The 21,534-nt window shown below is 46.2% G+C and overlaps 1 protein-coding gene across 2 annotated transcripts in view; it reads right to left on the minus strand.

The window, feature by feature from the left end:
* Positions 1-21,534, minus strand: part of THSD7B (thrombospondin type 1 domain containing 7B) — a 733,248-nt gene that overhangs the window by 701,998 nt on the left and 9,716 nt on the right. The window contains exon 2 of one of the 2 annotated variants that reach the window (XM_068245890.1): positions 9,949-10,062. The exons of the other annotated variant lie outside the window; for it this stretch is intronic. The gene's annotated coding sequence lies outside the window, so the exon portion shown is untranslated. The remainder of the gene's footprint in view (positions 1-9,948; positions 10,063-21,534) is intronic. 2 annotated transcript variants of the gene reach the window in all.

Consider the following 21,534-nt stretch of genomic DNA (forward strand, 5'->3'; position numbering starts at 1 on the left):
GTTTTAGCTTTCAACTACTTACTGTAAGTCACAGCAACTGAGGGGGAAATATATATACAGTGGCTTGCAAAAGTATTCGGCCCCCTTGAAGTTTTCCACATTTTGTCACATTACTGCCACAAACATGCATCAATTTTATTGGAATTCCACGTGACAGACCAATACAAAGTGGTGTACACGTGAGAAGTGGAACGAAAATCATACATGATTCCAAACATGTTTTACAAAGAAATAACTGCAAAGTGGGGTGTGCATAATTATTCAGCCCCCGCGTCAATGCTTTGTAGAACCACCTTTTGCTGCAATTACAGCTGCCAGTCTTTCAGGGAATGTCTATACCAGCTTTGCACATCTAGAGACTGAAATCCTTGCCCATTCTTCTTTGCAAAACAGCTCCAGCTCAGTCAGATTAGATGGACAGCGTTTGTGAACAGCAGTTTTCAGATCTTGCCACAGATTCTCGATTGGATTTAGATCTGGACTTTGACTGGGCCATTCTAACACATGGATATGGTTTGTTTTAAACCATTCCATTGTTGCCCTGACTTTATGTTTAGGGTCGTTGTCCTGCAGGAAGGTGAACCTCCGCCCCAGTCTCAAGTCTTTTGCAGATTCTAAGAGGTTTTCTTCCAAGATTGCCCTGTATTTGGCTCCATCCATCTTCCCATCAACTCTGACCAGCTTCCCTCTCCCTGCTGAAGAGAAACACCCCCAGAGCATAATGCTACCACCACCATATTTGACAGTGGGGATGGTGTGTTCAGAGTGATGCGCAGTGTTAGTTTTCCGCAACACATAGCGTTTTGCATCTTGGCCAAACAGTTCTATTTTGGTCTCATCTGACCAGAGCACCTTCTTCCACATGTTTGCTGTGTCCCCCACATGGCTTGTTGCAAACTGCAAACGAGACTTCTTATGCTTTTCTGTTAACTATGCCTTTCTTCTTGCCACTCTTCCATAAAGGCCAACTTTGTGCAGTGCACAACTAATAACTGTCCTATGGACAGATTCCCCCACCTGGGCTGTAGATCTCTGCAGCTCGTCCAGAGTCACCATGGGCCTCTTGACTGCATTTCTGATCAGCGCTCTCCTTGTTCGGCCTGTGAGTTTAGGTGGATAGCCTTGTCTTGGTAGGTTTACAGTTGTGCCATACTCCTTCCATTTCTGAATGATCACTTGAACAGTGCTCCGTGGGATGTTCAAGGCTTTGGAAATCTTTTTGTAGCCTAAACCTGCTTTCAATTTCTCAATAACTTTATCCCTGACCTGTCTTGTGTGTTCTTTGGACTTCATGGTGTTGTTTCTCCCAATATTCTCTTAGACAACCTCTGAGGCCGTCACAGAGCAGCAGTATTTGTACTGACATTAGATTACACACAGGTGCACTCTATTTAGTCATTAGCACTCATCAGGCAATGTCTATGGGCAACTGACTGCACTCAGACCAAAGGGGGCTGAATAATTACGCACACACCACTTTGCAGTTATTTATTTTTAAAAAATGTTTGGGATCATGTATGATTTTCGATCCACTTCTCCAATAAAATTGATGCATGTTTGTGGCAGTAATGTGACAAAATGTGTAAAACTTCAAGGGGGCCGAATACTTTTGCAAGCCACTGTATATATAGTGCATATTATTCTGGATCAAATATACATTTTATCCATATGAATTTTAAATGTTACAGTTTTTTATGCTAGTGGTCCTTTAATGCACCAGAGCTGCGATTGGCTTCAGTCCAGGAGTAGTGACCCCCGCAGCACAATCTACACGTGGGCTCATCTTCACATGTTTAATAAATAAGGGCATAGATAGTGCAGCTTCATTAAAGAGAATTTCCATGAACCTGGATCTCCCCTGACTGAGGAGAAGGTTTTACTCGCTTGCTCCTGTGTTTTCCTATCCTTACACTCAGCCTTCAGGACAGTCATCTATAAATAAGAATCTCACATACATCGTATATTCCAGCACAGCTGATAACAAGAATGGCTCTGATTTACACGGTTATCTCTGCCTGTCGTTCACTTGAGTACATCAATGAGCCCAGAGCTTCTAACTGGGTCTCTTTTGTAGGGACAGTCCCTCTTTTAGAACCAAATCCCTCTGCCGCAGGAAGTGACGTCAGTGGAGCGCACGCTGGAACGAGGAAGAGGTGAGTGATCCCCGCCCGTTGCCTCTTATACATAGCTGCAGCCAGCACGGAACTTTTTAAAGCTGGAGGGGAGCGGAGGACGGGGGACCCAGGCGAGGGAGGGGGGGTCCTGCCCCCCTCCCCGCCGCTAGGCCCAATACCCCCTTCCTGCCCGCTTTCCCCTCCAGCTCGGGCGGCCACCCACGGACGGGCGGGTGCTGCCCCCCCAGAAGTGCCGCCTGAGGCAAAAGTTTCACCCCGCCTCATGGGCGGGCCGGCCCTGAGTGAGCCTGTATGGGGCAATGCTTAAACAGAGTCTGAAGCCTTTTAAAAATCATCTTTTTAGTAGACATGTTTAGCAATATCGCCACTGCTAAAACGCTGCATTCCCATGACAGAACACTGTCATTAAACCCCCAAAACCCTGGGGCAATATTCCGGGATCACTTCCTGGTAGAGGAAGAGCTTAGCTCTGTAGCTCTGCCTCTACTCGCGTCAATCCCCGCCTCTCCCCGCCCATCTAAGCCTTCTTTCACAGAGAGGGGAGGGGGAGAGGCAGCGATCAGCGGTGGATTGACGCTAATGGAGGCAGAGCTACAGCGGTAAGCTCTGCCTCCACAGGCTGCAAAATCCACGACTTTGAAAGTTGTGGAATTTTGCCTCGGTATTTGGGGGGTTTAATGACAGCCTTGTGGTGCGGGAATGCAGCGTTTTAGCAGTGCTGATATTGCTAAAGATAAATGTCTAATAAAAATATGTTTTTTTATAAGGCTTCAGACTCTCTTTAACCTCTTCACCCCTAGATGTTTTTAACCTAACGGACAAGAGCAATTTTCACCTGTCAATGCTCCTGCCTTTCATTCACCAATAACTTTAGTACTACTTATCACAACAAAGTGATCTATACTTTGTTTTTGTTGTTACAAAGTAGGCTTTTTGTGGGTGATACTTGTTTTCAGTATACTTTATTTTCTATTCATTTTAAAGGTAAAAAACTGAAAAAAATGAAAAATACACTTTTTTTTTCAATTGCATCCCCTATAGTTTTAAAATAAGAAATTCTACTATAAAAAAAACCCCACAGATTTTATTTGCCTGTTAGAGTCGGCTATCACAACATTTAAATTATGTCCCTAGTACAATGTATGGTGACAATAAATTACTTTGAAAACAAAGGTGTCATTTTTCTGTTTTTGTTTTTTCGTGTCCAGTCAATAATTACAAGCCCTGAGGTACTAAAATAACAGTAATATACCCTCATGACATACATATTAAATATTATTATATGTATTCTATGCATTTTTTTTTCTTACAAGTGTTTGTTTGGTGGTGTGAAGTGGGCTTAAGGGATTAATTTTATTAATTTTTAATTATAAATGCATGATGTGTTTAATTTTACTTTTTTTGCCACTAGATGGCAACATACTGTAAATATTAACCGCAATAGTTGTGCCAATAGTCCATACACCAACAATCTAAATTGTGTCACCTTTACAGATAAGAGCACAGCGGGAAGGACACTGTCATGGTGAGTATTACCTCAACAGTACACCCTTGTGTATATCACACACTACGTGAGGAAAAAACTACCACCATAGGTCAGGGGAGACAACACACCCCCCCTTCCTGCCCCTCCTCCCCAGATGTTTTCTTTCAGTCTTGCGTATCACAAATCAATGCCGCATTCAGTACCTATTAAAAATGTTAAACAGCTTCCATAGCATAAAACCACTTTAATAAGGCTCCCAATGGCCCCAAGTTAAAACCGCGTACATGGAATAAACTTGTATGTAAGCATATAACAATACTGCATCCCCTCCGGCTCCGGTCACCTCTCCCATGTCCGGGCCACGTAAATCTCGGTAGTCGAGCAGTGTGCGTCCTCCAAACTCCTTTCTACATATATACAATGTTATAAGATACCTCTTAGGACAAATCCGCCTATCCACCATACATCGCAATATGCCCCCACACATGCGATGCACAGATTACGATGGCCCATCATGCTCCCAATATAAACACCCTCCTGGGTTAGCAGGAAATGTTATTTTTGTTCTTTTTTTTTACACTTTGTTTTACTTTCACTATTATGAATGGACATGGCCCCTGATCGGGGTCATGTTCATTCATTCCAGGCACTGTGATTGGTCCTGGGAACACTTACTTCCCTTCACCAATTATGGATCTCAGAGTTCTGACAGGTGTGAGCAGCGAGCAAGCATGCGGACGTGGCAGCCATGGCAAGCGACACATTAAAACATCCTGGAGCCATTAAGAGACTCCAGCATGACGTATGAATGTGGCAGCTTACCGCTAATAGATTTTAAAAAAAAAAGCCAATACAAAGTTCTAAACAACTGAAAGTGGAAGTGCACAGAACAAGTTCAATCCTTGGTTAAAGGGGAACTGAAGAGAGAGCTACATGGAGGCTGTCATGTTTATTTCCTTTTAATCAATACCAGTTGCCTGGCAGCCCTGCTGGTCTATTTCTCTGCAGTAGTATCTGAATAAAAACCAGAAACAAGCATGCAGCTAGTCTTATCAGATCTGACTTTAAAGTATGAAACACCTGATCTGCTTAATGCTTGTTCATGGGCTATGGTTAATAGTATTAGAGGCAGAGGATCAGCAGGGCTGCCAGGCAACTGGTATTGCTTAAAAGGAAATAAACATGACAGCCTCCATATACTTCACTCTTCAGTTCCCCTTTAAAGTTCCTCTTCAAAGATGAAAAGTTGGGAGTTATGACCCTGTTGAAAGACATTCATTTTACAGTCCCCCCCCCTCCTTTCACTATTATAATAGAAGAAAGGAAATCTCATAGCCAAGACATGATGATTAAGCAGTGATTGCACCCAGTATGTGGAGAGCCTGTTCTGTGTGAGTGACAGACTGATCTGGAGGTGACGAGGTAACCAGTCATGTATATGTCCCTCCCACTGTCGAAGAAGTCTTTCCTCCTTGGGAGGGGACCTAACACTAACTAAATCCTACCTATGCATATGCACAGCCTGGGCGCGCTACCAAGTAAAATTGAAAATTGCGCAAAAAAGTGGGATCAGCGCATCACCAGGCCGCCTCTGAATGGCCTCTGCTCAGAGATGCGCTGAGCCCCCCCAGAAACTACAAACGCACCTTGAACCCAAACAGAGGCTCTGCATATACACCAAAGGCAAAACTGTTAAGTGGGAGCAGCTGACCAGAAATAAATTATAACATAGCAAAGAAATGAACAGCGCTACTTAAAAACAGATGAATGCTTACCTGCAAAAGAGTGCAAGCCCCACTTATGGGATAAAATACACACTGAGCATACACATGACCTGTCTACCACTTGGAGGATGTTAGTTTCCTGTAACAGCTTGCATGCAACTTGTTAAGTACTCGTCCCCCCCACTGTCGAAGAAGTCTTTCCTCCTTGGGAGGGGACCTAACACTAACTAAATCCTACCTATGCATATGCACAGCCTGGGCGCGCTACCAAGTAAAATTGAAAATTGCGCAAAAAAGTGGGATCAGCGCATCACCAGGCCGCCTTCAGAGGTGGCCTGGTGATGCGGTGATCCCACTTTTTTGCGACGAGTACTTTTTTGGGACGAGTACTTAACAAGTTGCATGCAAGCTGTTACAGGAAACTAACATCCTCCAAGTGGTAGACAGGTCATGTGTATGCTCAGTGTGTATTTTATCCCATAAGTGGGGCTTGCACTCTTTTGCAGGTAAGCATTCATCTGTTTTTAAGTAGCGCTGTTCATTTCTTTGCTATGTTATAATTTATTTCTGGTCAGCTGCTCCCACTTAACAGTTTTGCCTTTGGTGTATATGCAGAGCCTCTGTTTGGGTTCAAGGTGCGTTTGTAGTTTCTGGGGGGGCTCAGCGCATCTCTGAGCAGAGGCCATTCAGAGGCGGCCTGGTGATGCGCTGATCCCACTTTTTTGCGCAATTTTCAATTTTACTTGGTAGCGCGCCCACAGAGCAGGGACAAGGTCCTCCAGCACCCAAGGCTGAGACACCAAAGTGCGCCCCTCCACCCCTCCCACCTCAGCTGTCACACACTGATTGCTGTTAGACTAAGAGGGTCACAGGGCCCACAACCTCTCCAACACCTTAATCTCTAGTTATCTGGCTTGCAGTCACTGATATGTATCCTCTTTTCTTATTTCTTTCTGCTTCATACACAATTAGGAATGACAGCTGAATGAATTCTGCGCCCCCTCCTACACTGCGCCCTGAGGCTGGAGCCTCTCCAGCCTATGCTTTGGCCCGGCCCTGCGCGCCCAGGCTGTGCATATGCATAGGTAGGATTTAGTTAGTGTAAGGTCCCCTCCCAAGGAGGAAAGACTTCTTCGACAGTGGGAGGGACGAGTACTTAACAAGTTGCATGCAAGCTGTTACAGGAAACTAACATCCTCCAAGTGGTAGACAGGTCATGTGTATGCTCAGTGTGTATTTTATCCCATAAGTGGGGCTTGCACTCTTTTGCAGGTAAGCATTCATCTGTTTTTAAGTAGCGCTGTTCATTTCTTTGCTATGTTATAATTTATTACTGGTCAGCTGCTCCCACTTAACAGTTTTGCCTTTGGTGTATATGCAGAGCCTCTGTTTGGGTTCAAGGTGCGTTCGAAGTTTCTGGGGGGGCTCAGCGCATCTCTGAGCAGAGGCCATTCAGAGGCGGCCTGGTGATGCGCTGATCCCACTTTTTTGCGCAATATAATGATGATCAGCCTGTTCTGTGTGAGTGACAGACTGATCTGGGGGTGACGAGGTAACCAGTCATATAATGATGATCAGCCTGTTCTGTGTGAGTGACAGACTGATCTGGGGGTGACGAGGTAACCAGTCATATAATGATGATCTGCAATGGCTGGAACCAGCTGAAGGTATGGATGTGGTTCTGATATAACAGGACATTAGAAAGTCACAGCACCATTCTGATATTGCTATTCCATAGTGATAGAGCTCTGAGCACTCCGCTTCCACATGCTGTGTTTAGTAATGAGGCAATAACATGGCTCTGACCTCCTCCCAGGGATTCGCTCACAACAAATGGGCAGCACCGCTGCGGATCGCCATTAGGTTATATCAACAAAAAGTATATTCAGCAACTTGTTTCTGGGCTACCATCAAAAACGAGCGCTGGGGGATTTCATTAAAGAAAAAAAGAAAACGCACCAGGACAATTGGATTCAATGAAACAATTTAATAAGACCCAGTTTAAGCGGCTGGTGTGTAAAGCACCTGGGAAGGAAATGGAATACAACTGGCTGTCTGCAGTTCTGAAACACCAGAAGATGAGCTGTTCTCGTACAGCCCCACTGCAGTACAGCCATTCCCCAGTTACCGAACGAGATAGGGACTGGAGGTTTGTTCTTAACCTGAATCTGTTTAGAAGTCGGAACACTGTGCTACCTCTGCCCCCTGTAATTCCTCTTTAGGTGCCCATTAAAGGGGCACTATGGCTAATCTGATGATTTTAAGTTCCTTTAACATAAATACGTGTTAGTGGAGCAATGATACAGACAAGTATGAACACTGATCAGAAGGTATTTCCACACTGCCAATAGCTATTTACAGCCAGGTAGTCACAACGGCAGATTTACATTTCTGACGCCGATTGGGCTAATCCATTATGTAGTAGGAGGCATTTTTCAAACCTCTAACTGCACTATCGTGCGATAATTGTGCTCAGTGCAGCCGCCGTACGGCACCAGACGGCTCTATGTTTATGCGCTGCCCGCCAAGGACCCCTTATTAGTGTTGTCCGGATCATGAACGATTCGGATCTTTGATCCGAATCTATTTTATGAGTCGATCATCCGAATCATCAAAATGAACGATTCGGATCGCAAAAGGGGTGGGGCCAGGAGCGACACGCCCCCTCTCAGCGGGCAGCGGGGTCCTGGAAGCAGGGATCGCTCTGTTGGAGGGGAGGCAGCCTTGCAGGGAGACAGGTAGATGAGAGAGAGAGGGGACATGGGTGCCACTGCCAGATATGTGTAGAGCACACATACTGACTATAACGTGCTGCCCATTACAGGCTGTCTGTTCCGTAGTGCTGCACAGTGACCACATGGGAAGCTTTTGGCTCAGCACAGCTCAGTAACTTTGCAGACAGTGTGATTGAAAGGCAATATAATCCTCCTGCACTCGGCACTAAACAGCTGCACTTATCTTCTGGGAATGCTTTCTTTCACTGCGACGTTTGCTTTCAAAGTGTACAGATGAACATATAGGTGAAATATATGTAAAGCAATATGACTTCAGCATGTGGGTATTACGTGCAAACATTTCTGCTCTCTGCTCGTCCCTCCTCCCTTCTCTGTCCACTCCCTGCCCTCTGTCCATCTTCTCCCCTTCTCTGTGTGTCCACCCCCCTCCCCTTCTCCTGTCCACAGACCTGTCCTGCTGTTCATTTCACCCCCGAATGCTTCCTGTAGTAAAATGATCCGAGATTCGGATCAAAGATCCGGATCTCTTCAATGATCCGATTCGAATCATCCGGATCATTGAAAAGATCCGAACTTCCCATCTCTACCCCTTATTGCGAAGCTGGCAAAGACACGGACACCTATTGTTGTCCGTTGCCTTGGTAAACTGACTTCGGCTTTTTGCCAGCTCCACATAAGGGGTCCTTGGCGGGCAGCGCAGAAACATATAGCCATTTGGCGCTGTCCTGAGCTGTACTGCAGCTGCACTGAGCATAGTAATCGCACAATAGAGCAGAAAGATCCTAGCTGAGCTGACCTGATGGGTGAAAAATAACGGCAGCTCAAGCAGCAGTTACAGAAACCTCCTACTACATAATGGATTAGCCCAATCGGCGTCAGAAAGGTAAATCTGCCATCGTGACTACCTGGCTGTAAATGGCTACTGGCAGTGGGGAAATACCTTCTGATCAGTGTTCATACTTGTCTGTATCATTGCTCCACTAACACATATTTATGTTAAAGGAACTTAAAATCAGCAGATTAGCCATAGTGGGTATCCTCCTCAAAAATCTACTGCATCTGCTATATGTCGCTAAAGGACCTCTTTAATGCTCATCAAGTGCGGCATCCAAGTGCTGCATACTTTCGGCCATGTAGCGAATTGTAGGATGATGTAGTTTTAATCAGTGATGTAATCATGCCCCATCCAATTACCAGTGATATTGTATATACATCTTAATACATATAGCATACTGCCAATTACCAGTATGTGAATAGTTAACATTCCTTTACTTCAGCCATTTTCTTTACTACTGACAATTTCCTTATGGGTAGATGACCATTACCTTATAAGGAATGGTGTCCGAAGACCATTTAGGATGGACTGGGACTGTGTCTTTGTCTGTATGGGCACTAAAGGGAGCCAACATCCTATCACCGGCTTCATGATGGGATGGTTTTGTTCGTAGCAAACTTTGTCAAGGTCCCCTGAACCTGAGATCAGAACATCAGGGCTATTTGTCAACTTATCTGATAGAGCTAAAAGAAATCTGGATGTTTGACCATCATTTTGTAGCTAACTATTTATTCATGAAATATTATTGTTTACATTTTTATCTTTTTTTAATCTTTTACTTATTACCCTTTTTTTTTTTTTTTTTTATCTTTTACACCTAAGTGCTGTTTTTGAGTTATTTTTATGTGCTCTGAAACTTCAAACCTACTACCGAGAAAAGTGCCTTGGTGATAAACTGGCTCTTTGTTTAACTATTTTTACAGGTTTTGTGAATTTGCGACACACGAATGTTACATACATTTTTCTGGGGAGAGTTCTACTTTAACTACAATGTGTTCTCCCTTACATGAGCATTACATTCAAAAACACGTACCGGTAATTGGACGGATCACTTTCAGTGTTGACTAAAAGCGGTTATTTGTCCTCGCAGGAGTGTAAAATTGTTGTTACGGATGCCGGATGAGACCTCGGGCCTGCTTATATCCAGCTGGAAGGTTTAATCACAAACAGAATGCTTTATGCGGGCGTCTCTTTGAAGAGTAAGAGAACCTGAAAATTAGGATTCTGAGACAAGTAGAATGAAACCGAGTTGAGAGTCTTGAACTTTCAGCATGTTAGAAAAATACACTACAAGCAAGACTGTGTGATGTGTGACCTAAATTTGAGGAACAGCAGACGGCCTCAGCATAGGAAACGGCGTTCGCCTACCAGGCGGTCGTGTTTAAATGTCTCTGTTTCACAGCAGCGTGATGATGGTCTTTGCTTAAAAAAAAAACAACATGCCCTATTGATCTATAATTATGAATATCTGAGTAAAATACCTGTTTTATTTATGTCTGTATTGTATGTGCCGTCTTGAAAGAGCAGCCTCGCTATTGCTAGGAAAATGGCGAATCTTTAAAGAGAACCTGAACCGAGAATAAAAAGTCAAAATAACCATACACAGGTCATACTTACCTCCCATGTAGTCTACTCCTCAATCCCTTTCTCCTCTCCTGCGTCCCATTTGTCCACTGGGATCAATGGAATTCTCCGTCCTCCATTTTGAAAATGGCCATTGCACCATAACAGCTTCCTGGTCAGCACACTGTTAAACTGTAATATCACCCACTTGAGCCATAGGAAAACATGAACATGAACATTACCTTGCACATTCAGTTGTAACTGACAGCTGCTGATATATAACAGACAGCAACTGGTATATTTCAGTTCTGACAAAATCTTGTCAGAACTGGAAGGGATCACTGTAAGAAGAAAATGGTGAGCTTCTGAGAGGAACTGTCGGTGAGGTAAGTATGTCATATTAATTTGCAGCTACGTCATGTGTTTATGTTAAATAATTTTACTCACAGGTTCCCTTTAAGTTCAGCTATACGCATTGCTAGTGTTGATGGCATAATTTACCGTATGTGTGTTTTTGTTTTTGTTTTGTGCATGACAAACACAAGTATTCCATAGAGACCCTAAGGACACGTTCACATTGGGACGTTGCGCTGCATTCTCTGTGTAACAGGAAGATCTTATACATCCCATTCTTCAGCCTTCAAATTCCCTGGATGGCAATTCAAGTATCTGTGGGGCGTGCGGTTTAAAGAGAAACTCCGACCAGGAATTGAACTTTATCCCAATCAGTAGCTGATACCCCCTTTTACATGAGAAATCTATTCCTTTTCACAAACAGACCATCAGGGGGCGCTGTATGACAGATATTGTGGTGAAACCCCTCCCAAAAAAACTGAGGACCGTGGTACTCTTGGCAGTTTCCTGTATGTGCACCTTGCTGCATTGTGGGAAATAGCTGTTTACAGCGGTTTCCAACTGCCAAAAACCATGCAGCAGCTACATCACCTGCCAACAGTAAAATTGCTCACTGGAGTTCCTCTTTAAAGGAGCAGTAGAAAAATAAATAAATCAGGACTTACCTGGGGCTTCCTCCAGCCCCCCGTAGCCCGCAAGTTCCCCGTGTGTCCTCCTCCTTCTCCTGGTCTTACCGGCGGCTCCGGTATTTTTGCGACTTCGGCCAGTCGGCGTAATGACGCGTAGGGTGTGGTCCGGGAGCGAGCACGGGTGTTTTCAGCTGAAGTCGCCGAATTACCGGAGCCACCGGTGGGACCTGGAGAAGAAGCAGAAGGACGCCGGGGGACCTCACGGGCTACAGGGTGGCTGGAAGAAGCCCCAGGTAAGTCCCGATTACAGTTTTGTCTACTGCTCAGAGTCCCTTTAAACAAGCCTGATCCATGGAGATCTCACCTCAACTATGTACATGACCTACAGGACCTTCCCCGTAACCTTACAGTGGGTTCCTTCATTGTGGGTTCTATGCCTCGATAGGTCTGAGTAGGAATGAGGTCTCAGAATCGGAACAGTTCCAAGTTCCGATTTTTGCATGGGAATTCGGCTGTTCCTGGTAATTACACCGTTTTGAGTACCGCGTTCCATTTTGCCGGTGCCAAAATTGGCTTCAGAAACAAGAATTTTCAGCAAACACGGCGTTAACACAATGGCTAGGAAAGTGAAAATTGGCTTCTAAAAAAAGAATTTCTCGGCCCATAGAGATGTCACCAGCATAGTCAGCGGGGATTCCATGGTCTTCGGAGGCTTAAGTGGCAGAATGAGTGGTTTTTCACATGAATGGGGAGTCAAGGGGACCAGGGCATTCCATCCATGTGGAAAATCGCTTCTTCTGCCTCTCTAACATGGCCACCGGGGATTTCCCAGCGGCCATGTTGTTGGTGTCACTGTTTGCCGAAAATTCTTGTTTCAGAACCCAAATTTTCACATCGGCAGAACTATTGACCGCACATTGACTGCAATAGAAAATGCCTTCGGAACATAAAAATTGGAACACAAAATTCAGTATTTGCCGGTGGTAATGCTGAATTTTGACGAGATCAGAATTTGGCTGTTCTGATCAACCCTAGGCCTGAGCTGTTTTCCTTCTGCACAGTATCAGGCCAGCGGTTTAATGGTTTGGCGTGTTTGCTCTTTGCTTGGCTTGCTGAATAAACCTGAGGTAGCACATAGCAGAGTTCCTCCTTAAACTAGCATTACGTATGTTGATGCTGAGCATTGCAGTCCGTCCTGCCCCCCTGTGCCCGCTGAAGGCAGAGTTTTGAGTTATTAGTGGCCTTGAGGTGACAATCTTATTCCAGCGTTACAGAACATTAGGCAGCCTGGAGCAGGAGGTTAATGTCTGTCCTCACTCATGTAATAGCCTGGCGAGGCTGTGTAGTGTGTGTGTTTGTATGTATGATCCCTCATCCACTGCAGCCAGGTAGGCAAGAGGCTGCCGGAGTCTCTCAGAGGCAGTGTGTGTGTGTGTGTATAGTGTGTGTGTGTGTGTGTGTGTGTGTGTGTGTGTGTGTGTGATCCCTCATCTACTGCAGCCAGGTAGGCCGCTGGGCTGGAGTCTCTCAAAGGCAGTGTGTGTGTGTGTGTGTGTGTGTGTGTGTGTGTGTGTGTGTGTGTGTGTGTGTGTGTGTGTGTGTGTGTGTGTGTGTGTGTAGTGTGAGTGTGTGTGTGTAGTGTGAGTGTGTGTGTGTGAGAGTGTAGTGTGAGTGTGTGTATAGTGTGTGTGTGTAGTGTGTGTAGTGTGTGTGCAGGGCCGGCGCTACCATAGAGGCAAAGGAGGCAGCTGCCCCAGGGCCTCAGAGCTTGTAGGGGCCCCCAGTGGCTACAAGAGGGAAAAAAATTTCAAATCGACCTTATAGTTTTTGAGAAAATTGATTTTAAAGTTTCAAAGGAAAAAAATACACATTTAAAAACCAGCCGACTTTAATGGTTAATAGCAAATCCACCTTAAATTCTAGAAACCCTAAATTTGCAGGATATGTTAAGGAGATCATTGGGAATAAGAGGAAAAACTATTTTTCAAAAAGACCTTATAGTTTTTGAGAAAATCGATTTTAAAGTTTCAAAGGAAAAAAGTATACTTTTAAATGCGGTAAATGTAACTTTTAGTACCTAACAGTAGTGTAATTTTACATGTATCAAAAGAAAGAGCAATACATTTCCTGATGGGGTTTCCAGGGGGTCCATACACAGCCGCAGCGCTTTGGCCAGGGATCACTATACAGCCGCAATATGGCTGTATGAAGATCCCTGGCAATTTTTTCCTATTTTCCCAAATTTTTTTTTTTATGTTTAGAGTGTGGGAATTTGGGTGGGTCCCCCTTCCTGAAACTTTTTAACCCCTTGTCCTCCATGCAGGCTGGGGTAGCCAGAATGTGGAGCTCCGACCGATTGGGGCTTCAAACCCTGACTATACCAGCTGCAAAAAAGGTCCCTTAATGCCAATTTTTGCTCCGGGGTATCTGTTGGGGGGCCCCCCAGGTTTATTTTGCCCTGGGGTCCCATTGTTGCTTAAACCGACCCTGTGTGTGTGTGTGTATTGTGTGTGTTTGTGTTTAAGATCCATTATCAGCTGCAGCCAGGTAGGCAGGAGGCCGCTGGAGTCTCTCAGAGGCAGTGTGTGTGTGTGTGTGTGTGTGTGTGTGTGTGTGTGTGTGTGTGTGTGTGTGTGTGTGTGTGTGTAGTGTGAGTGTGTGTGTGTAGTGTGAGTGTGTGTGTGTGTGTGTGTGTGAGTGTAGTGTGAGTGTGTGTATAGTGTGTGTGTGTAGTGTGTGTAGTGTGTGTGCAGGGTCGGCGCTACCATAGAGGCAAAGGAGGCAGCTGCCCCAGGGCCTCAGAGCTTGTAGGGGCCCCCAGTGGCTACAAGAGGAAAAAAAATTTCAAATCGACCTTATAGTTTTTGAGAAAATTGATTTTAAAGTTTCAAAGGAAAAAAATACACATTTAAAAACCAGCCGACTTTAATGGTTAATAGCAAATCCACCTTAAATTCTAGAAACCCTAAATTTGCAGGATATGTTAAGGAGATCATTGGGAATAAGAGGAAAAACTATTTTTCAAAAAGACCTTATAGTTTTTGAGAAAATCGATTTTAAAGTTTCAAAGGAAAAAAGTATACTTTTAAATGCGGTAAATGTAACTTTTAGTACCTAACAGTAGTGTAATTTTACATGTATCAAAAGAAAGAGCAATACATTTCCTGATGGGGTTTCCAGGGGGTCCATACACAGCTGCAGCGCTTTGGCCAGGGATCACTATACAGCCGCAATATGGCTGTATGAAGATCCCTGGCAATTTTTTCCTATTTTCCCAAATTTTTTTTTTTTATGTTTAGAGTGTGGGAATTTGGGTGGGTCCCCCTTCCTGAAACTTTTTAACCCCTTGTCCCCCATGCAGGCTGGGGTGGCCAGAATGTGGAGCTCCGACCGATTGGGGCTTCAAACCCTGACTATACCAGCTGCAAAAAAGGTCCCTTAATGCCAATTTTTGCTCCGGGGTATCTGTTGGGGGGCCCCCCAGGTTTATTTTGCCCTGGGGCCCCTATTGTTGCTTAAACCGACCCTGTGGGTGTGTGTGTATTGTGTGTGTTTGTGTTTAAGATCCATTATCAGCTGCAGCCAGGTAGGCAGGAGGCCGCTGGAGTCTCTCAGAGGCAGTGTGTGTGTGTGTGTGTGTGTGTGTGTGTGTGTGTGTGTGTGTGTGTGTGTGTGTGTGTGTGTGTGTGTACGTGTGTGTATGTATGATCCCACATCCGCTGCAGCCAGATAGGCAAGAGGCCGCCGGAGTCTCTCAGAGGCAGTGTGTGTGTGTTTGTGTGAGTGTGTGTGTATGTTTGTGTGAGTGTGTAAGATCCATTATCAGCTGCAGCCAGGTAGGCAGGAGTCTTCCGGAGTCTCTCAGAGGCAGTGTGTGTGTGTGTGTGTGTAGTGTGTGTATGATCCCTCAAAGGCAGTGCGTGTGTGTGTGTGTGTGTGTGTGTAAGATCCATTATCAGCTGCAGCCAGGTAGGCAAGAGGCAGCCAGAGTCTCTTAGAGGCAGTGTGTGTGTGTGTATAGTGTGTGTGTGTGTGTGTGTGTGTATAGTGTGTGTGTGTGTGTGTGTGTGTGTAGTGTGTGTGTGTTTGTGTGTAAGATCCCTTATCAGCTGCAGCCAGGTAGGCAGAAGGCAGCCAGAGTCTCTCAGAGGCAGTGTGTGTGTGCGTGTGTGTGTAGTGTGTGTGTGCGTGTGTGTGTGTATGATCCCTCATCCACTGCAGCGAGGTAGGCAGGAGGCATCCGGAGTCTCTCAGAGGTAGTGTGTGTGTGTAGTGTGTGTGTAGTGTGTGTGTGTGTGTAGTGTGTGTGTGTGTAGTGTGTGTGTGTGTGTAGTGTGTGTGTGTGTGTGTGTGTGTGTGTGTGTAGTGTGTGTATGATCGCTCATCCGCTGCAGCCAGGTAGGCAGGAGGTCGCTGGAGTCTTTCAGAGGCAGTGTGTGTGTGCGTGTGCGTATGCGTGTGTAGTGTGCGTGCGTGTGTAGTGTGTGTGTGTATGTGTGTGTGTGCGTGCGTGTGTGTATGACCGCTCATCCGCTGCAGCCAGGTAGGCAGGAGGCCGCTGGAGTCTCTCAGAGGCAGTGTGTGTGTGTGTGTGTGTGTGTGTGTGTGCGTGTGTGTAGTGTGTGTGTAGTGTGTGTAGTGTGTGTGTGTGGTGTGCAGGGGCGTAGCAATAGGGGGTGCAGAGGTAGCGACCGCATCGGGGCCCTTGGGCCAGAGGGGCCCCGAAGGGTCCACCCTCTATCACAGTATTAGCTCTCTATTGGTCCTGTGCTGGTAATAATCACTTCTATAGATGCTTTGAATAGTAGTAATCCTTAACACACTGTTCCCCATCCCCTTCTTGCACCTCTGACACTGGGGTTGTCCTTGGCAGGTTTTGGTGCGCCGTATCAATTGTTATGTATAGAGTGCTGGGGGGGCCCCATGTAAAACTTGCACCGGGGCCCACAGCTCTTTAGCTACGCCACTGGTGGTGTGTAGTGTGTGTGTGTGTGTATGATCGCTCATCCACTGCAGCCAGGTAGGCAGAAGGCCGCTGGAGTCTCTCAGAGGCAGACATGCCTTGATGCTTTTTGAAAACTAATAGAAAGACGTTGGAGGTGGAAGATATCCAATTTTACAAGTGATTACCACACCGGGGAAGCTGAATACATACACATGTTTCATCCATCAGCTGCTACACCCTGAGAGACTTGCCGAGGATGTGGCATGTGCTGCGCCTGCTGCAGCTCCGGACCACAAGTGGTGCTGTTGTTATAGGAATCTCGCGGGCTGAGGGCTGATAAGAGGAGGTTTTGCCAAGACTGAATGGTGACTAAATATCTGTCCAGCCTGAAGATGCAGCAATCATTGTGATGACTTGGATAATTATACTTCTTCAGGGCCGAAACCCACTAGGAATCGCCGCAGTGCTTTCAAACCGAGCAAGCAATGTGTGCATTGATTCCTAGGCTGATTGCGATCACATTTCCCTCCGTTTGAAGTGCTGTACAGTAAAGCGTTTCTGATCGACGTTTGTGTGTGTTTTTTTTTTAAATAAACTTTATTATACTTACCAGGAGTCCTGATGTGCGGCTTCCATTCGTAACCTGGCCCCCTAATGAAAAGGGCCATAGGTGCTTCTCTAGAATCAATCAGAGAAGCGCCTGTGACCTCTTCTGCTAGGGGGCGGGGCTATGGGCAGAAGCTGAAGATCGGGACACTTGGTAAGTATAGTCAACTTTATTTCCAAAACAGAACGCCTGGCCCCCAAATCGCTGCAAAATCTATTTTCAAAGCACTTCTATAAATAGCGTACATGTCCTGAGCTACATACAGTACATGTCCTGAAATTGCGATAAATTGCAATTGTATATTGCACTAGTGGGTTCTCCACCATTTAAATACATTGGCAAAGCATTTTTTGTAATGGCTGGTGACAGTCAGTGATCCAAAAATGTTGCCAAAATCGCCCTTGTGACCCCAGCCCTCAGGTACTATGGAAACGGCAGACCCTGTATCAAGCATCAGGGTAATGGAATGGCTCTGAGTAGTGGCAAAAGAAACACAGCATAGAAGTCAATCTGAAATGAAAGTCTCATACTTAAAGTGAACCTGAAGAAAAAAAAAATGCCCCTTGGGGGTACCTACCTCAGGAAGGGGAAGCCTCTGGATCCTAAAGAGGCTACCTCAGTCCTCCTCAGCAGAGGGGATCCAGAGCTGGGACACCCAAAAGTCCGCTGGTCTGCGGTGAACGTGAGGACTGTAGCAGCTTTCTGCTCAAGCTCTGGCGGAAATAACTGTGCCAGATTGGGTCCGCTCTACTGTGCAGGCGTAAGCTGTCTGTACCTGTAGCGCTGGTTCAAACAGCTGGAGGAGAACGGGGAAGACCTCATTAGGATACACGGCAATTGGCGTGAACGCGGCGGCAGCTCCAGGACCACTCCACGCTGAATGGCTGGGAATGGGGCTAGCAGGAGATCGAATGAGCCGATGCGCGCGCATCTCCCCTTGGAAGGCTGAGCTCCGCTCCACCATAAGTCTCCCAGCGGCGATCACTGCTCGGAGACTGGTAGACGGCGAAACCCTGTACAGCGCTGCGATCTAAGGCAGCGCTGTCCTGGTGACAGCCGTGTGACACAGCTGTCCCCTCTGTAGGCAGGGAAGTGATCACACTGATTGGCTGGTGGGGGGAGTGAGGGGGGGAATATAAAATAAATATAAAATAGGTAAATTTATTCCAAAAATAATAAAATAAACATTTATATAAAAAAAAAAAAACAACTGGGGAGCGATCAGACCCCACCAACAGAGAGCTCTGTTGTGGGGCAAAAAGGGGGGAATCACTTGTGTGCTGAGTTTTACGGCCCTGCAGCGAGGCATTAAAGCTGCAGTGGCCCAATTAGGAAAAAAATGCCTGGTCACTAGGGGGGTTTAACACTGCGGTCCTCAAGTGGTTAATCATAGGAGCGAATTGGGAGTGCAATCAAGGAGGCGCATAGATGGAACAGGGCATGCGATCTGACTGCAGGACAGCCAGGTAAGCAGCAGCAGCACTAATAGGAGAGAAGGGCCAACATACTGAAAGTCAACTTACAAAGTGGGGGGCTGGAAGAAGCCCCATGTATGGCTATTTTTTTTTTTCAGTAGTAATGGGAATGGTAACAAAAAAAATAAAAATAAACCAGATACTTACCTAAGTAGAGGGAAGGCTCTGGGGCCTATAGAGCCTTCCCTCTCCTCTCCCTTACCCCTCATTGCAGCGGTAGCTCCTCTGTTTGAATCCCCCAGTGCAGGGGACTACGGAAGTCTTCAGGAGCCGAGCTCCATACTGCACAAGCAAGACTTTATGAAGCCTCCTTCAGCTGCAGAGAGAACAGTATTTGACCAAACTGGTCGAATTCTGCAACCAGGAAGCCAGTACTGGAACAGGGACCGAGAAAGGAATGGGAAGGCTCTATATAGGACCCAAAGCCTTCCCTCTCCTTAAGTATCAGCTTCCTTTTTATTTTACTTCTTTTACGTTTCCGATTCACTTTAAGGCTGGGGCTATCCAGGGCTGTGGCTAGCCCCAGTCTGTTGGAGCAATTTTTGGGTACCTGGAGTCGGAGTTGGTGGTTTCATAAAGTAAAGGAGTCGAAGTCGAGTCGGATGATTTTTGTACCCACTCCATAGCCCTGTCAGAGTCGGGGAGTCAGAGTCTTTGAAATCATCAATTTTGAGGTCGGATGATTTTTGTACCGACGCCACAGCCCTGGGGCTATCAAGAAAGGGTTAGGCAAAGATGAGGTGAGATATAGCAGGTGTGGGAAAGATCAAGAGTAAAATGCGCTATTAAGGCTAGAAAAGCCATGGCGGCAGATGACAATTGAATCTGAGCTTTTTGAGATCAGAAAGAGGAACAACGTTTAGAGAAAGCCATGCCACACCTCACAGAAGGACTATCCTTTGGAGAAATAGACTCATATAGTTATGAATTCACCTGAAAGAATCTACGAAATATCCAATGGATAAGGTAGCACACCACATTGTACCAGCCTATGACTCCATAGCAGTTGGTCGGTGCCAGACTCCTGCAAACTCGATAGAAGTGAACAAACTTGGAGAAGGCACACCAACGGCTCAGCAAAATCAAGCCTTCTTGAAGCAAACGGAGGTACACAACATGAGTCCCACTTCCTCAGGTTAACGGGCGATGTTATGAATCTCTGTTTGCTCCAAGACAGGTTTTGCTGAGCCATTGGTGTGCCGTCGCATGTATATTGCTGCAACTGATCACCAGACATAACAAATCCCTATAGTAAAGGAACCCATGCATCTAGCGATGATGGGCAGATTCGACCAAGAGACAGATTGAATCTGATTAGAGAGAGATCTGTCAGCTGCCCATACACTGCAGGACAATTCCCTATCGATATCAGCATGAAATCTCTTGGGAATCGGCCGTGTCCACTCCAGCCGCTGCCTCGCCACTGCCCCCCTAGTGTTAACATGTGCCCGGGCGGGGGGGGGGGGGGGGGGGGGGTTATACATTACCTGTTCTGTGTCGCCCATCACACTGTGACCATCCGTCTTCGGAAATCCCGCTTCTCCATTAGCATGCTATATGCCGCCTCTGTGTATACCGCTAATGGAGGAACAGGATTCTGAAGACGGATGGGCACCGCGCGGTGGGCGACATAAGACAGGCAACGTGTAAATGCACACGGGGGGGGCACATTTATACATCAGGTGGAACAGCGCCGGGGGTTTCATCACGTTCCTTGCTGGTTCCGATATCGCTCGGCGTTACCACCACCGTCACCTGATCGATCACAGCGGCTCGACATCTTGCATCATGTCTGTTCCATACATGTCACCAATTTCGGCCCAAAATAAGTCACATCGTCGATCAGGCATGCTCCTGGCCATACCACTTTTCATCCGATTCGATAATAATTATGGAATCAGATGGTAGATAGGCCGCCAAGTTGAGAGATGTATGGCCAACTTAAAGTGAACATCCAAGATAAAAAAAAAAAGATCCACTTACCTGGGGCTTCCTCTAGCCCCTGGCAGTCATCCTGTGACTTCGCTGCAGCTCCGGTGGCTCCCGGTCTTCTCCGCTGGCGCAGCCGACCTCGCCAGGTCAGGTTCCGGGTCGGCTCCTTCTGCGCTCCACGGTACGGGCGCCTGCGCAGTACCGTCTTGATGACGTTGGGGAGACCACATGACCCGCGCCGTGGAGCGCAGAAGAAGCCGACCCGGAACCCGACCTGACGAGGTCGGCTGCGCCAGCGGAGAAGACCGGGAGACAACGCAGCTGCACAGTACGGCTGCCACCAGCTGCAGCAAGCCCCAGGTAAGTGGATCTTTTTTTTTTTTTAGCTTTGACCATTACTTTAAGACGCTATCAAGGCAACCGTGTTCAGCACAGCATAACTTTTTTTCACCAGTTTGTACACAATAATCTAACAATTACACCACGGCTGTCAGGCAGGCAAATCGCGCTCATCGTCTCAGGTGAATTTCAGTTAACCTGTAATTTCTGTAATAATGGACTTTGTTAATAAAAATAAATTGACATGTCATCAAGGTGCGTTGGTGTAACTAGATAATTCTAGCTCTCGGAATACCAGCGCCTATAGAACCTATAGCAGATCCTCCCACAGACTGTCACTTCACATCTAGGTAAACGGCCGGGAAACCAGGCAGCCTGGGAGGAAAGAGGCGATACGTTTTATGCCGCACCGAACACTCCGCCGTCGTCGTCGTAACATAATTTCCGGGGTACTTTGGCAGCCTGCCAGAAACCACTCGAAGCCGAAATCAAGTGTGATCAAATAAAACAGTGAGTATTTGTAATAAATATTCATTTAAGGAGCGGGAGAAGGTGAGAATTCTACATGCAGCTAAAATCTGATTTTACGATATAGTTGGTGGGTTTTGAAAAGCAGGAATATTTTCAAGGGAATCTGAAGTTAGAGGGATATGGAGGCTGACATATTTATTTCCTTTTAAAGGACAACCATAGTGAGAGGTATATGGAGGCTGCCGTGGCTGCACAGTGGCCACTTTAGAACAGCCATGTATCCGGTACCATGGAGCTGCTCATG

This window comes from Hyperolius riggenbachi, chromosome 7 (assembly GCF_040937935.1).
Source record: "Hyperolius riggenbachi isolate aHypRig1 chromosome 7, aHypRig1.pri, whole genome shotgun sequence".
In the NCBI taxonomy this organism is placed as follows: Eukaryota; Metazoa; Chordata; class Amphibia; order Anura; family Hyperoliidae; genus Hyperolius; species Hyperolius riggenbachi.